This window comes from Eschrichtius robustus, chromosome 5 (genome assembly GCF_028021215.1).
Source record: "Eschrichtius robustus isolate mEscRob2 chromosome 5, mEscRob2.pri, whole genome shotgun sequence".
Taxonomy (NCBI): Eukaryota; Metazoa; Chordata; class Mammalia; order Artiodactyla; family Eschrichtiidae; genus Eschrichtius; species Eschrichtius robustus.
The window spans coordinates 32,226,077-32,230,337 of record NC_090828.1 but is presented as its reverse complement, the minus strand read 5'-3'; positions in this window follow the sequence as shown (position 1 = coordinate 32,230,337).

The following is a 4,261-nucleotide window of genomic DNA, read 5'->3' as shown; positions in this document are numbered from 1 at the left end:
TATAATTCATGACGAATCCCAAAGGATGAGAGAAAAATAACATGGTAAGTACTGGGGGGAACTGACTCATCCTCCTTTCTCAATCTACTCTGGTTTCAAATTTTATATGGCAGTCCTTAGCTAACACCCTCATCTTTTTTTTTTTTAATTTATTTTTATTTATTTATGGCTGTGTTGGGTCTTCGTTTCTGTGCGAGGGCTTTCTCTAGTTGCGGCAAGCGGGGGCCACTCTTCATCGCAGTGCGCGGGCCTCTCACTATCGCGGCCTCTCTTGTTGCGGAGCACAGGCTCCAGACGCGCAGGCTCAGCAGTTGTGGCTCACGGGCCCAGCTGCTCCGCGGCATGTGGGATCCTCCCAGACCAGGGCTCGAACCCGTGTCCCCTGCACCGGCAGGCAGACTCTCAACCACTGCGCCACCAGGGAAGCCCAACACCCTCATCTTTTACCCATCTTCTTTCCTACTCCATCCTTTCTGGTGGTAGGAGACATCCATTGGTCCACATTGATCCATTTGATGGAGCTGATCTATCACACAGTTCCAAGCACTGTGGTGTTAATTCCTTTTATGTCCTCTCCATCCTGGATCAGTGCGAGACAGAGATCCTGGATGTTGTTTTATTTTGCAAACAATAAAACAAAGATATTGTTTTATTTCGCAAAGTTTTCCCCTTGAGTTGGCTTTCCTAAGGTCTAACTGGGGTATGAATGGGAGGTAGTATAGTAGAGAGTGTCAGTACACCATTTTTCTTGCATAAATAAACCACATACTCCACTGTAGATTTCATAGTAATGTCTAACATTTTGACTTCCTTTTTCCTGACTTCAATTGAGAGTGTTTCTCAATTGGCTTTTAACTCAGGTGTGGAGTAGAGGTGTTATTTTTTTGGGATTCTGTTAAACCAGAGGTGTCAGTGAAAAATCACGAAGAGAGTAAAGAGTAGAATTTGTTAGAGACAAGTCAGTGATCTGACTATGCATGAAAGTGGTGGGAAACAAGCCAGGAAATGTAGTTTGGGGTCAAACATGGGTACGGCTTTAGATTTATTCTTATTTTTTCGCAAAAAGGGGAAGCATTGGAGGTGTTTGAGCAGGGCAGAAACATTTCCGAGATGAATTTTCCAGAGAATAATCTGCATGTAAATAGACTGAAGATGGATGAAAGAAGATGACCAAGAGGAGAGGTAATGGCCAAGGAAACAGGGGCGAGAAGGAAGAATAATATCATAGAAGTGTAGCTTGACAGATGATTCTCTATTGAGGGTGAAAGAAGTGTAGTTGTCAAAATAATACAGTTGTTCAGCTTTGGAAGTTTAGAGCAGGGGTTGGCAACCTTTTTCTGTAAAAGACAAGATTCATAGTTTAGGCTCCACAGGCCATACAGCCTTCATGGCAATTTTCAACTCAGCCATTGTAGCATGAAAGCAACCACACACAATACATAAATGAACAAACAAGGCTGTATTCCAGCAAAATTGTATTTACTAAAACATGCAGCCTGCAGGCTGTGGTTTGTTGATCCCTGGCTTAGAAGGTTATGGCACCAGTGCTGGGATTAAGCTATCACCTCTGAGCTGTAAACTCACCCTCTTGGGATGCTGGCGCTGGGACTCTGCAAACCACTTTTCTGTTTTGCCTGCCACTCCCTGTGAGGTCTGGAGCGGGGAGAAGGGACACACTCCTTCCTGTTTTGCTTGCTGTTCCCATCAAGGTCATTACAATGGTTCTTTACCCTGGAAGCTGCAGTGGGTTCTGATTTCCAGTTTCTTCCCATACTCCTAGAACCAGCCTCAGAGATATGAGCACCCGCTGCCTGGCACCCCCTTCCCAGGGAGGGGGTGAGTCTTGGCAACATGAGCATCTTCTTCTGAGCTCCTGAGGCATCAGTGCCAGCCAGGCAGAGACCTCTTCTCAGATCCAAGGTTCTAGGTTCTAATAACCCTAACTTCTTCCCTCTGTTCCAACAGCCCTACGAGTAGTAGCTGCTTCCTGGAATTACTATCTTTGAGTTACCTCAGAATATTCCCTTTTACTTTGCCTTTTCAATTCTCCAAAGTCTATTTAAATTACTTCCTGTATTAAATTTTCTCTATTGGAATAATTGGTGTGATTTCTGTTTCCCTCACTGAACTCGGATCCACACAGTACTATATTCTGTATAGAATAAGGATATACATGGGGTATAGATAGGAAATATGAGAAGTGTAGTCTTGAAGGAGTATACATTAAGTCTACTTGTAGAAATGATGAGTTTGGAGTGCTCACAAATGAATCACTTCTAGATTTCTAGCAAATGGATATTGAATAAAAACAGGGATATATTATTCACATGAAGGTGCTGTGTATATGAGTAGAGATCAACAATTAGGAAAGTATAGCTAGAGTATAGCTAGAGTAGAAAAGATAGAAATGGGAACCATCTTCATTTTTGACAGAAATGACAAAGAGGAAGAAAAGGCAGGACAAAGAAAGAATTGTGTTACAGGCAGAAGGAAAACTTGCAGAATACAAGAAGTCAAGAGGGAGTTTTAAGAAGAAGGTGGTCAATATGAACAAATCCTGTAAATATCAAGGGAGATTACCGAAGACTTCCCAAAGAGTAGTTTCCAAAGAATAGCAAAGTTAGAATGGGAAGGGTTGGTAAGAGAAATGAAGCCAATAAGAACTATTTTTTCTTTCTTTTTTAAGTGAAGCCATTTGATGGTGAAAGGAAGATGGGTGATTATATAGAGATCTACAAGCCCAAATAAATCAAATTTTATTTATTTATAAGGAAAACTTTTGGCAGAAATCTTATCAATGGTGACAGACAATGGGATACGCATAGGATAAAGGAATAACACATGTAACACGTGAGTGGAGAAAAGTGGGTGAGGAGGGATGGGATAGAGAACCCAACTGATACAAAGGAAGGGTACTTCTTCCTCTGAGATCCAGACAAATTTCATGTGGGGAGGAGAGAAGCTGAACTTGTTTTGAAAACAAACTGTCCTAATTCCTTGTTCCTGTGTTAAACAATAGTGGGATCAGACATATTTTCCTATTCCTATGCTAATTAGTGCTGAGACCAAGCAATAACAATGGCTGCTTCTTAGGGAATGTGTGCTCATGTATGATGACACTGTGGGCCACCCAGTCCGGATCCCTCTTTAAGTAAAGACTGTTCCCCTGGCTGCTGGAGAATGCTGTTGGCTGAATGTCTTTACCTGTCATTCCTTTCCAAGATTGCCTCAGCTGCAATTGACCATTAATTACTTGGTCAAAACTGCCTTAACCATAGCTTCCTTCCAGGGGTAGGCTATGTACAGTGACATGGCCCAATAAGGGACATTTCTGATGAGTCATTTAAAATGCATAGAGCTCCCTATGGGGGATTGGCTGAGATTGTGGAGCCTGCATCACAGCTTGACTTCTCCTCCTGGCCATTCTGGCTCCCCTCCCCCACCCCCATTGCACAGGTGTTGACCTCAAGGGCACACGCTAATGACCATCCGAAATACTGAACTGCCCCAGAATCTGCTTCATGGAGAACCCAATCTATAATGTCAGCTCTATAGCTTACTTCTAACAGTTTGCTCATCAAGACCTGTTTTTCACAACCTTGCATACTGTGCCTACTAAATCAACTTATTTTGTCATAAACTCTACCCAATCCCAACCAGTTTCCTGCCTTGGAAGACCTACCTTAAAGTCATCTAGTCTAGGCCCTAAAACACTATGGATAACCTGTCTCAGTTTTCTATTTTGAGACTGTCAAAGTGGTATCCTCCCTTACTTCAATACATTTAGTAGATTTAGCTTTGCTTGATTAACAGGTTTTTCTGGTGATCTTCTAGAGGATTGATAGTTGAGAGTTTTCATCAGATATCATTATTCTTCCCAAGTTTTAGAAAGTCTGGTAGCTTCAGAGGAGAAGGAAAAGTTTGGAAAATATTGATATATCTTGGTCAATTTAATAAGGAATCAACTCTGAAAACTTTGTTTTCTGTCTTGACTTGGGATGTTGCAAGGAAGGGTGATCCCCTAGGGGTTGACAGGAGTTCTACAAACTTGGTTTCAGATAACATGGTGTAGGACAGTCCGAGTTGGTAGCTACTATCTTCACCTTATAATTGGTGTTCCCAGAAGCCTGTCCCCCAGCTTGGGCTCTGGTGGAAGTGGAATCCCTGATTTCTGTTTTGACTCAGCAGTCATGTGGTTCCTCGGGTTTGAGATGGTCCTCTGATTCTGAGCACTCTCACCTCTCCTTCCCTCCCAGGCTTC